Genomic DNA, 12,132 nt, shown 5'->3' on the forward strand with positions numbered 1-12,132 from the left:
ACACCTGTTTAATGGAGACAAACTCAGCATCTTCACCATAACGCAAGAGCCAATCCCAGTATTTTGCAACACTTCCCTTGATCACACTACTCATCACCTCTGTTTGCTGCTTCTCCTGGAGCCTGTTGGATTGCCTTAATATGCAGCACAGTAAACCTGGTGTTGAATTAATATATTTCTTTTTTCTCCCTTTGTTTTTTAAAGCACAATGCTGACTATATTTTAAAGTGACTGACTGAAGGAGCTTCAAGTTTAGTCAGTTTTCTGACAGGTTGCAAAGTCAGCAGCACTGGCAAGAAAATCATTTTTATTTGTCCTTGGAGATGTGTTTTACCCAGCAAGGTTAAAGAGAAGGACAAAAATGAACAGAAAAAAACAGATGAAGAGCTACGGAAAACCAGGGGCTGTTTTTCAACAGCTCAGATGTGGTAATGAGCCTGTACTCTTTTTCCAGCTACCAGTGACTTTTCCTTTATTTCTAATATCTTCTGGAAGTTTTTGCCTCCTAGCACCCATTTCTCCATGGCATAAGTGGTTTCCAGCACAGTTAATAGACTGCATGTTCTATTTTACTTTCTTTGCTGTGGTCAGCTCCTTTCCATCTCATAAGATCCCGTGACAACTATACAAAACTCTTCATATAAAGCTCACAAGTGAAATGCAGCTGCCCCTGCGGTAGAACACTGAAATATGTACAACTGAAGTGCGGAGCGCAGGATGTAAAGGATACCAGATATGTCTGGAATGCCTGGGAATTTGTACATTCTTCCCTCTGCTTCCATTGCCCTCATTTATTGGTAGGACTTCTCCCAAACCCACACTTGCTTTCTCTCCACTACCTTTCTTCCTCTTGGAGAGCTGACAGACATTGGGTCAAACCTTTGAATGATAGGTTGGGTTTTTACTTTTCTGCAGCAAATATAATTTCATCAAAATTGGAACTTTTCTATGGGAACAAAACTTGTGATTTTTTTAAAACGAAATTTTGTTTCAGCCAGAGTTAAGGGCCCGTTTGGGCACTGCTGACCACATACAGACGCAGAATGTTTGTTTCATGACAACTCTGATGGCTGGTATTCATTCAGAAGTCTAACGGAAGGACAGTTTTTTTAAGAAGAATAACTTCACGTCTGTAAAAGCCAAGAGACCAGCACCTCACTTTGCAAATGATTTCTAAAATACGCCTTCATCCTGGTTTGTATTGAAAAATAAACTTTGAAGCACTGGAGGTTTTATCTGCAAGCAATGGCAAATTTTTAGCAGCTCTAAGAATGCTGAAGCTGTTACCAGCTCTTAATTTTGTGTATCTATCTGGGCTTCTTTGGTCTGCATGCAGTACAACGTTGCCCAGGTTTAAGCAGATTGAGCTTTGTGCACTTGTGCAAAATCTGCTGTGTGCCAAGTTTAGCGTGACCTGACTTAAATCAGTAATAGCTAAAGCTAGCGCAAAACTCACAGTCTTGTTCTTTTCTTGTCCAGTGGGAGCCACCTCCTGCTGCCCCCCGAGAATCCAACGGAAGGGGCTCCCACAGCTCCCAGCAGAGCCATTAAGTCCCTCACTCCCTCCATGCGGTCTTCAGCTGGTCTTCAGCTCCCAGCTCAGAACTATGGGGTCCTTTATGGCAAGAAACAAACTACCTAAAGTGCAAGTAATGCAATGGTTCCATCCATTGCCCCTAGACTGCAAATGTAATGCTGCTTTCACCCAGCTCTGCACATTACTGCTTGCCTCAGGTCACCACGTTCTTCTGGTAACACCACTGTTTCTTGCTCTTAATTTAATTACGACTGTGTTCTTCCAGCATCTGAAGCCAACATTCATCCTGCTCCGCACTTTGAGGTACCCGGATTACAAAACCTGGCACAGAGGCCAAAAATACTACTAGATTTACCAAAATTGCTTCCCTCCACAACTGCTCTGGGCACTGCTCTTGCTTCAGTTCTGCAGTTTTCTCCCTCCTGCAGGTCACCACACCACACCTTCCTTCTTTCCCTTCATGGGCTCTGTAGCAGTGATTGGGTTTTGGTTTGGGCTGGGTTTTTTTCCCCTCTGCAGCTGCGCTGTGTCTCAGTGATGAGCACTATTGGAAACTCCTGCAGAGCAAGGTCTGAATCCATATGTTTCAGCTCAGTAGGTTGAGCCAGTTGCAAGAAAGCACGATCTTCCTGCAATTACAGGGCATCCATAGCTCCAACACTATAGAGTGAAAAACATTCATCATACTGTCTTCTGCTGTTCCAGGTGCTAAGAAGAGAGGCCAGTGTAGCTCGTATGTAACAGCCTAGGAGGTGATTGATGGTCCTGCCTACTTCCTTTCCCTTTCTGCCTTCTCACCATTTTGCCCCTTACCTTAGTTTCTTGGTTAGTTACAGAGAGCACTGGGAGAAGAGAGATGTTGCGCGGCTCTCTCAGCAGGAGAGAGTAATTTTTTTGGTAATTTAGCTCTGAAGCAAAAGCATAATTCTCCCTCTATGTTCTTGTCCATTCTCTCCTTATTGCAAACAAGAATTAGGTTTAAAAAAACCAGAGAGAATCCCACACCTCTTGCTTCTGGATTCAGACTCAGCCACCAAGTGAAAGCTACAGGTTCATTTAGTGTTGGTTAGGGATTTTGAATTCTATAAAAAATCAAGAACTCTTCCAGAAGCCTGATTTGAAGCAAGCAGCACCTAGAGCTAGTAAGAACCTGACACAGCCTTCCCTTGATTTCAGAGGACGGCGATGGCAGAACAGACACTAGCTCCAAGGCTTTTTGGTCAGCCTCCCTGCACAGCATGTGTGTGCGCTGCCGAGTTGTTTGGGGTGCACCTACTCCCCAGCATGGGCGCTGAGGATGCAGACGCAGGAACCTGGCCAGACGTCATAACCACATCCCCTGGCTGTGAGCACTGAATGAGCACCAGGCCGGAACTGAGCTCCACACCTGGGCAGATGCTGCTTCTCCGTAACCCTACAGATCTGTGTGGGGTTACAGTAACAGGCCTGGCCATTCAGCACCAAGGGACTGGCCAGACAGATCTGACCACAGGAGAGTGGAGAGGGCAGCATCACCAGATGTCACTTATTAGCCTCTCAGGCAACTGTAAAGCGTGCAGAACTAAGCTCTGGGTTTCTAGCCTTGTCAGCAGAGGCTCTTGCTACCCCAGAGCCTGGCAGCAGCCTCCTGCCAACCCCAGCTGGTCCCCTTGCCACAGCAGCAGCCAAAGGCCAGCCAGAGAAGATTGCACAACCAGGCCTTGATCTGTATTTTCCACTGCTCAGCCAGCAAAACCCTCCTTTTTTCCAGCACAGCTGTTTTCCATCTCTGCTCAGGAAACATGCCCTGTTTTTGATTCCTGGGTCTTGCTTTATGAAGCAATCATGGGCAGGGTGTCTGGGTGGAACGGGTCACAAAGTGGCTGTGGGATAACTCTGGATTCTGAACGCCAGCACAGAACAAAGGGGAGCTTTGCCAAGGCTCAGGTGAGCCTGGGGTCAGCACACAGACAGGCTACTGACGCAAGCACGAACGCAGGGTTTTCTTTCTCTGGGCTGTGGTGTTTGAAATCCCCCCTCCCTTTTCCTCTCCTGCCCACTTGCCACAGCCTTTTCCTTGTTAGATTCACATTTCAGTAACAACGGCGGGTACATAGGCAACGGCGTCACTTTTTTGCTACATCCTACTCATGCCAAACTCCTTGACCAAGGTGGCCATCTCTTCTTAAGCCACCAGCTTCGCGTGGCTAGGTTAATATGCTGCCAATTCATCCCCCTTCTAGGCATTCTGGTTGATGATATCCTGACACGCAGCTACAGCCTGGGAACTTGCAGCCCTGCCATTAGAGACACTCATCTGACGGCGCAAGCAGAGGACAGTGGGGCAGCACACGGTGGGGGGAGGCCCAGGATGAAGCGCAGAGCCAGATGTGCTCCCCTCAGAACACCAGCAGCCGGAAACACCCTGGTATTGTAGTTCTTGGCTCTCTCTCCAAAACACTGGAAATTAGCCAGCTCCCTGGTCATATCAACCTGGAAATTAGCTGGCTTCCTCAAGGGTTAAGGCATTAATGTTAACACCATCTATATTAACTAAAAACAAGATGTGTGCAAAAAGGGCTGAGTTACAGCTGTTACAGGAGTCATACCTTGCCTTTTCTGAGTCCTCTGCACATGAAGCATGGTCCTTTACAGTAAAGGCCTATGGAAGTGTCTTTTAGGCTGGAATGGGTAGAAGGGGTTGTTATGATAAAGAGCCCGGAAGCTCACAAACATGCACTCCAGAGCAGGCTTTGAGACCACCAAGGGCAGGAAAAAAAACAGTGGAAGAGGTTGATCACTTTTTCTCTTTTTTTCCCAGAGGGGCAAAGCTAAAAATCAGCTGGGCACCGTAATCAAACTGCCTGGCTGGGCATCTATTAATAGGTAGAGGCAACAGACAGAAAAAGAGAAGCAAAGCAGAGTTTGGCCTGCTTTTACAAATATACACTTGATCAGTTCCTGGCCACTCTAACTGGTTTAAGAGTGTTCACACAAAAGGACTTACTGCTGTAAGAGGAAGGATTCAGAAAAATCACTTAATTGAATCATTGCTAACATCACACAAGCCACAGCCTGCAGCAGAAATTGCCATGTGGGAAGCAACCAGGGAATCTTATGCTGTAGTTACTACTTCACTTTTAGTGGGAGCCTTTGTTTCAGGGCTGGGGCTGCAATGGGAACTGGAGGACAGGAAGGAAAGCAAGCAGGCCCAGATGTGCAGCGCACTGCAGTCCTGCCCAACAGTCAGATGTTGTCTGTTCGTTCAGTCCGGGGTCCCTCCTGAGCAGAGTGTGCCACTCACACCAGATTGTGCAACAGCAGTTTGGGATGTGTACAAACACTGGCAGCACGGAGAGATGTTGGTCCTTGGTGTAAACTCTGACGTAGCCTGGCTGCTGGCTGATGGCAGGGGTGAGGTGTATATATGCCAGGGCTTGTCACACGTAGTGCACTCTACCCTTCTCGACAAGGCTCCTCCCGTCCTTTGCTTTCTATGTGTACACACAACCCAGTCAATGAGCGCTCCTGTCCTGCCTCTTTCCTTTGAAGGCAGCAAAACTGAAAGGGATCTCCATTATTTTAGAGGCCATTTAGCTTAGTCTCCTGAACTCCTTACTAGAGGAAGTATCTCCCAAACCGCCTGACCACTGTGAATATTTTCTACACAGGCATATTAACTTCCCTTCACTTGTTTGGAGTGCCTGCCTGCTCTCATCACGCTTTTGTCCTGCACAGAGCTGTTTTGCAAACTATTATACTACAGAAGACCTCTGACCACGAAGTCCAGACCAGTTCCTGACCCATAGCAAAACTGTAATACAAGTAAAACAACAATTTTCAGAGAGATCAGCCTTTCTGACAGCATCAGGTAGCCCAACAGTGGCTCATGCACGCTCTGTGGGGCACATCCTCCCAGCAGCATGGCCCCTTCACACCCTAGGAACCAGTGAAGCAACATTCTTGAGCAACAAAGGGAAGCATGACACAGTGGCACATAAAGTGCACTTGTTAAACTTCTCCCACTGCCATGGTCATTCTGCTGGACTCTGATTTAACCTTACTTCCAATGCCAGTACCTTCCTTTTACCTTCATCCCCATTTTGCTAAGTCATTTTTACAGTTTCATTTTCTTTGGTACAAGGCACAGTTAAAGAAGCTTAGGGAAAATAAAGACTTACTTTGCTTTAATGCCAAAGGTAATTTTTTTAAATTCCTTTTTTACCCGTTTCAGTTTTTTTTAGTTGAAACAAGAGATGACATACCTTTTGAGAAGCAGCTTTCCTGGAGTTGCTTGTGCCCTGGAAACACATGCACATTCCAGTGCCTGAGAGAAGTAGCAGAAGATCAGTCCGTAAATGATTTTGTTGCACATGGGGAGCTAGAAGATAGGCTGAATTCCACGCTCAGTGTCTTCAGTCCTCCCTAGAAATGACAATACAGAAAGTGTCAGCACTGAATCATAAGAGCTGACTAAAATATGAGGCTTCTTTCCCTTTAACAAGATCTCTTGAACAGTCTTCCTTGACATTCTGGGTAGAGTTGACTCTACTGAGATATTCAGAAAGGTGATGTTTGACAACGTGATCTCAAATTTTGCAGTATACCAGCACAGGTAAGCGATCTCTTAATACTGCAAGAACAAAAGTGCCAGAAGCACAAAACAAAGCTTCTCCAAGACTTCATAACAAATAGCCCTAGTCCTAAAAGTTTCTATATTGGCTGGTTGTACTGGCCTCATTAAGCCTAGAGAAAGGACAGAATTAAAGTGCATTTCCTTTATAAGAAGCAAAGCCTGGCACTGTCTGCTGCTGGAGAGCACTAAGTTCTTCAGACAGCCTTGAGGTGCTTGAAGGGAGGACCTGTGAACACAGACAAAAACACGTGTGAACAAACTACAAAGCCTGTTACAGAAGCCACAGAGGTTTAAGCTGTGCTGCCTTTCAAAGGAGGCCTGTTCTGAGCAGAATTAGGTCACAACCCATCTAAACTACGACTGCCCATGTCACTTAAGCTGATGGACCTGAACATGCATTAACCATGCAGTGGGAGGGAAAACTCCAGAAAGGGTCCTTTACATCTAACAAGCCTTTGATCACTCATATAGTCTTTAGTTCCTTGGAACCTGCTACAGCTAAAGCACTCCACCAGGCAGCCAAGGGGATGGCTGGTTTAGAAGTGTGCATAGCAAGAAGGAGAGTCAGCAAAGCTATGTCAGGTTGTTCTAGGTCTTATTCAATTGAGTTCTAAAAATCTCCAAAGATGGAACTTTCAAACACTTGCTCTGCAACCTGTTCCAGTGTGTAACCCACTCTCACTGTGCAATCTTTTCCGTATATCCAATTGGATAGGTAATTCAGTGCACGGAGGGGCTTGTCTAAAATGCCAGCATTATACTTTCCTCCCTAACTTGATGTGTGAAGGCTCCAGGCCATCAGGAAAACCACACAATGACAGCACTACAAAGGGAGCTGGCAATGTGATTATGTATGGGCACACAGGCTGGAGGGGCCCAGGGGTCTGGAGATGACAAAAGACCTAGTAGCTGGGACCTGTCTTTGTTTCTCAAGGCCTGTGCCAATCGTGTTGCCAACCATGTGTGCCGTGTACATTTGGTAACGGTCTGGAAAGCTCTAGAGACAAGCTCTGTGTTTGTGGTCTTTGCTGCTATGCAGCCAGCCAGCTTTCCATCCTCCTCCTCAGCTTTGTGAGGGACCACAGAGGATTCAGCCCATGTAAGGGCTGCAAGGAGCCATCATCCTCTTGTTCAACTCTTCAGCTTGTTAAGCACTGGCACTGCGCAATGCTGAAGGCAGAGGCAGGCACAGAGCGAGAGACAACCTGAGGAGATCCATAATGCTGAAAGCAACAGATGCTCCTTGTCCTCTCCCCTAGGCAAGATGAGCTGCAGTGACTTTATGTGCTTTTACAATTTATTTTACAGGGAAACCCATATTTAGAAAGTGACAATAGGAGGAATTTGGCTTATGCCACCATATCTGCATCCACTCTGCTTTAATGAGAACATAAGGCCTCACTTTCCTCTGACAAATGGGTGAAGGGAGAGGCCAGGGACTGGACATGTATTCAGTTTATTCTCCTGGCTTTGAAAGGCTCAGTTATAGCAGGGCTGAGAGCCAAATGTGACTCTCAGCCATCCATTCTCCTCCCCTACCAAAGAATGATCTTTAAGCTCTGGACCCTCATCTCCACCCAAAATGACTGCCCTGATTTATTTCATGCTTTTTTTTGTTGTTTTGTTTAAAATCACTCCTAAGCTAAGCTTTTGTTTGCCAAGTTTTCAGCCTGGAGCAAATTTTTACAGTCGAATTATAACCTCACTTTCTTCCCCTTGAAAAAGAGGTGTTTTTCTGGATATGCTGCTGTCCCACCCATTACTCACCTTGCTGCTGGGAGGCAGGGGAGGTGGCAAGCTTTTTATATAACAGCATCTCAAAGTTCAGTGTCGCAGGAATGGGTACACATCTGGTTAAACCATTTCCCCCATATCTTGGCTCAAAATCCTTGGCTGAGACATCTCCTGGCAGTAGACGTGTCCAGGGAGCTGAGAGAGAGGGAATAAAGGAGACAAAGTGGTTAGGTTTCTCAGAAAGGGAACGGTTGTGGGCTGGAATATAAAGAAATGCCAGGACTGGAGAGTCTGCTCTCTCAGCACGTTACAGGGTTTTGACTCTCCAGGGCAGCGTGACGCCAGCCCACACTTGAGGGGCCCCCTCTAAAGCACAGGCTGCAAAAAGCAGAAGACGGCTGAGCCCAGCACCTTCCACCGAAGGGACAAATGGGAATGGTCTGAAAAGGTACCATGACCTGGAGCCTTGGAGGAACTTGGACACTTCTTTTTCTCAATGATTTCAGTTTCCCCCACTTCGAACCCTGCGAAAGCCTGAAAATCCCCGCTCAGTTGCCAGTGAATTCCCAGCACCAGTTTTGCTGCCAGGAAGGTTCTGGAGAAGACGTTTCAAAATAAGCAGCTTCATGAGCCCAAGTGCTTGCTTTGCGAGTGGTGTCCAGTCCCTCGTGCTTACTCAGAGCATGTCTAAAAACATTATCTGCGGTCTGGGACAGGGCGTGGGAGGGTGCAAATAGGAGGGGAATAAGATTTGTTTAGTTGGGAATTCCCTGTGGATGTGTCAGATCAGGACTGAAAGTCCTTCAATGGATTAGAGATGTTTCTTATACAGGAACTGATGCCCAAATTACTCTGCAGTACAATCTTTTATTATTTTATTAACTTATTTCCCCTCCTCCCATAAGACCAGTTAAGAAGCAGAGGCTGCCTCTCTCACTCCAGGCAGATTGTCTGTCTGTCCACCACACTCCCTCTCCTAAGGAATTGCTCCATGTTAGGAGCCACCATAGTGTATAATGACATTTTTACACAAGCTGACATTAGCAGGAAGTTATATGATTGCCAGGCCTTAAACTTGGCAGTGCGCAGGTCTTCTAGAAAGGCTGTTGACTGGGAAGGAAAACAACCAGCATTTGGCTCAACAAAAAGGCCAATTCTGATACTGAGCTTCTCTGCAAAGAGGGGAGCTGGACCCAGGACTAACTCTGAACTTGGTGACATCATCAGATGTGAAAAGCCACACAAGATGGTGCATCTCATGTGATGAGAAGGTCCAAGGGTAAGAAAACCACAGGGTTGCTTTCCCCTGCGAGTTCAAATCTAATCGAAGGACAGAGTAGCCCCTTCCTATAGGCATGGTTTCAGCTGCCTTTTAACTCCCGCTGTCCAGGGGGTGACGGAAACTGAGGCCAGTAAAGGATTTTCTCATCCATCCATCTGCTTGTTCCAAAGCAAGTCAGCTCAGTCTGCCATCCCTGACTGAAATTTTCATACTCTGTTCTAACTATTGCCTTCACAGATCCCACAGCCACCTGTGCACTTTATTCCAGGGCTTCATTAGTGTTATTGCTATAAAGGTTTGTTCCTAATGTCTTGCTGTAGTTAAAAACCTTGACATTTTGTCCTATGTGTCCTGGATATGGAGAACAAATTATACTCATTCTCCTTGTATCACTTGTATTGTCCCTCCAGCCCTTTACTACTCCATGATCTTATCACCCTTCTTCATTCTTGTTTAAGAGCCTCAGGCTCTCTCAGCTCTCCTCTTCTAGACCTCCTAGATCCTCTTTTTATACCTTAAGGCAAATGCCAAGCTTGTTATCTTAGCAGGGAATGGCATAGCCCTGCACTTTGGGGGCAGGGACTCAAGTGTAACTCAATGCCAAATTACCTCAAATAATCGAGCTGGCTTAAAAATGTCTTCTTTCCACTGGCTTTGCTGTGGTACTACAGTTCACCCCTTCCCCCAGTTGTGATTATCAATGAGTCTGCAGGCTATGTTCCAGTACAGCCTGCAGAAAAACAACTTTAACAAAAAAGTCCAGAGAGCTGTTTTAGCTAGGATATTTTCAGGGATCTGTAAGAACTTCTGAAGCTGGTTTCACCTCCCAAGGCAGCTTATCACAACTACCCTCTAACAGGTATTTTGCAAGTGAATCACACAATCTCTGAGGTTGGAGGCACCTCTAGAGATCATCTAGTCCACCCCCTTGCTCAAGGCAGAGTCAACCATAGCAGGTTGCCCAGGACATGTCCAGTTGGGTTTTGAATCATCTCTGAGGATGGCGACTCCACAATCTCTCCGGGCAACCTGTTCCTAGGTCCAAACACCCTTACAGTAGAAGTCAGTGAGAACTGGCTTTGTCCTCTTTATTCCCTCCCGTCCAGTATTTACACAGATCAGCTAATCACATCCAACTCCAAAAACTTGCTCTTTTCTCTCCTCCACACCTCTATTTCCCATTACTACTTGCTTTGGTCAGTGAAGCAGATTCCAGTTAGAGGGAGCTGCCACAGTGACACACACAGGTAACAACAGCTCAGGTTTGTTTGCTCCTGTTCTGATCATATCTACGTGACCAAACCTTGTTGTACTTCACCGTGACGAAGAAACAAGGATGCAGGCAGCACAGGTATCAAAGCCAGCATCGGCAGACAGGGCTGACGGACTGCTCTACTCTGTATCACAATCTCCACATTCATTTAAAAAAGCCCCTCCCCACCACCACCACATCTAGAAGCCTGCAGGGTGAGAAATACTTAAAAGCCCATGTGGAAGGAATCACGCGATGCCTGCCCGAATCTGCAGGCAGCCTGAGAGGCATGAAGAGCTATCATTTATCTCAACATAAGATAACCAAGAACCACAGTTCTGGAAAGGGTAGGAAAGGATGAGAGCAGCAGCCCAGTATCTTTCCCAAAATACTGGTTTTCTTACCCAGCCTCCAAACTACTATCCCAGTTTTTCCAGGGAAGGAGAACGGCAGGGTGGAGATGGAGAAGGAAACTCTGCTCCTCCCTCTGCTCTCAGTGGTGTGCCAAAGCTCCCAATCGCACTAATGTGACCTTGCAGACTCTTCAAGGAAACAATTACATGGGTCTCTGCCCTTGGGACTTCACATTCAAAGTCTCCAACCCTTCAAAGATGCATGCACTTGCTTGGGTTATAGCTGCTCATATCAACATGATACGCATTAATTATAGGCAAAGAAAAAAGGCTGGGACACGCATACTCTTGCAAGGGTTGTAAGAGAGGAGAAGACAATCACAAACCTTTCCCTCTCCTCCAGGTGAAAAACTTTACAAACTGTGGACACTTGTGATCTTCCCCTTGTCTAAAACCTCATTTTTCCCTGGAATATTTGTCTTTCCTACATTTCCCCTCAGTAATGATCTAATCAAGTAGAATTCTTCTGGTATTAATCAGATGAGCAGGGGAGCACTTTGTGGTTAATATTATCAATGGGGATGTCAGGAAAGCTTTGACAGGATTACCCTCGGAATGTGCCATTTATTAACTAGGCCATTAGCACATGGCCGGGGTGGGGCGGGTTTTGCTTTGCACATGGGAGAAGGCTTGTTTGAGGGTGGGGAAGCTGAGGGTGGTGGAGTTCTGTCTCCATCTGATTCAGAGACCTCGAACAGCTGCCCTGGCAGCCCTGAGATATCTTTCCCCATCTGTGAGTCTTTGCTTTCATCATCTCTTCCCATTATTGGGAAACCAGCACAAATCAGGCTGCAGACCGAGCTAGGAGAGCTTGCACCACCAAGCGTAGGCTTGTGGTCCTGACTTGGGTAGGACAGGAATGAATTCTGGCTGTTCCAGGCTGTTCTGCTGTGGGAGGCCAGAGATAAAGAATCCAACCCCTAGCCCAGGGCACCAGGAAGGAGAACCCAGGTTTAGAAACAGAGGTATGTTAGACTTGCAGAAGCAGCCAGGGTACACAGCAAGCACAGGCAAAAAGTTCAGCCAAGCGAAGAAAACAAAACACAAGCTTTGTTTTCTCTCCTTGAAATTCAGCTTTGCTGTACACCAACATGGGTGGATAAGCATGGTCAGGAAGAAAACAATCAAACATTAAAATGGAAACAAATGTAAAAATATAGCTGCAACACCCTTTCCCTCCAAGCAGGTTTCTATCCCCAGTTCTGGAGGCACTGGGCATCGTGTGTCATGCTCCAGACAGCTCTACACGGGCGACCAACACAGGGAACTTTTGCAAACTTCAGTCTCAATGATCATTGC

At 46.4% G+C, this 12,132-nt stretch overlaps 1 long non-coding RNA gene across 1 annotated transcript in view; it reads right to left on the reverse strand.

The window, feature by feature from the left end:
- LOC139829295 (uncharacterized) overlaps positions 1-12,132 on the reverse strand; it is a 111,899-nt gene that overhangs the window by 74,127 nt on the left and 25,640 nt on the right. Inside the window, exons 2-3 of the long non-coding RNA XR_011741744.1 lie at positions 7,920-8,081; positions 5,782-5,941 (exon numbers count right to left, since the gene is read on the reverse strand). This is a non-coding gene — a long non-coding RNA (uncharacterized lncRNA). The remainder of the gene's footprint in view (positions 1-5,781; positions 5,942-7,919; positions 8,082-12,132) is intronic.

The sequence above is a fragment of the Patagioenas fasciata genome, chromosome 17, assembly GCF_037038585.1.
Source record: "Patagioenas fasciata isolate bPatFas1 chromosome 17, bPatFas1.hap1, whole genome shotgun sequence".
Taxonomy (NCBI): domain Eukaryota; kingdom Metazoa; phylum Chordata; class Aves; order Columbiformes; family Columbidae; genus Patagioenas; species Patagioenas fasciata.